The following is an 874-nucleotide window of genomic DNA, read 5'->3' on the forward strand; positions in this document are numbered from 1 at the left end:
GATAGATGGATGGATGGAGTTGGCCAACGCATGCAGTCTGGGTAAACTGGATGGATACATGGATAGATGGATGATACCCAGCAGGTAGGTTATGGACGGACCATGGATTTTGGAGGAATGGATGATGGAGAGAACATATAAGGTGACTGGATGGTGCACTGATGATGGATGAGTTGAAAACAGATGAATGAAGAGTCATGGATGGATTGATACTGGCTTAATGAAAGGACAGCAATGAATTGGATGGATTAGTGGATGGGCAGGTGGATAATAAGATGGTAGATGAATGCATGGGTGGATGGATAGCTATCCTAGATTCACAACTGAGGCAGAGTTTCAGAAAATCTAGAAAATTGGGACATCACTGTGTTATAATTGACATAGTTTCTAAATCAACCAAGATAAATTGTGACATCGTTCTGAAATTTCTATGCTTAATATCTGCATTCCTCGAATTCAGGATGGTGGCTACCCCTGGGAATATGTAATGTTTAATTTCTTACAAATACATCTGAAAACAAGAATGGAAAAATCCTAAGTTTTGATAAAACTGAAGGATTATTATGTAATTTTTCACCATGTTATTTTTGGACTTCCGATATCTGAGGTACGCTACAATAAAAAACGAAAAGAAAATTCCCCATTCAGATCCAGAAACTGCTGAGAGTTGAAAAACTGTCCCAAGAGGACAGCTGCAAAGATGAGGCCTGGCACCATGACTACAGGCTGGGGGCACTAGCAGGGACCCACCTACCATTTTCAGGGTGGCCTCCAAGAGCTCCTCCTCTGTCTTCTGGCGCAGGCAGTGAACCATGACAGCCGAGGTGGTGGTTTTACACCCAGCAGCGACAGCAACTTTCTGCAAAGATCACAG

Source organism: Propithecus coquereli, unplaced genomic scaffold (assembly GCF_000956105.1).
Source record: "Propithecus coquereli isolate 6110/MARCELLA unplaced genomic scaffold, Pcoq_1.0 Scaffold180, whole genome shotgun sequence".
In the NCBI taxonomy this organism is placed as follows: domain Eukaryota; kingdom Metazoa; phylum Chordata; class Mammalia; order Primates; family Indriidae; genus Propithecus; species Propithecus coquereli.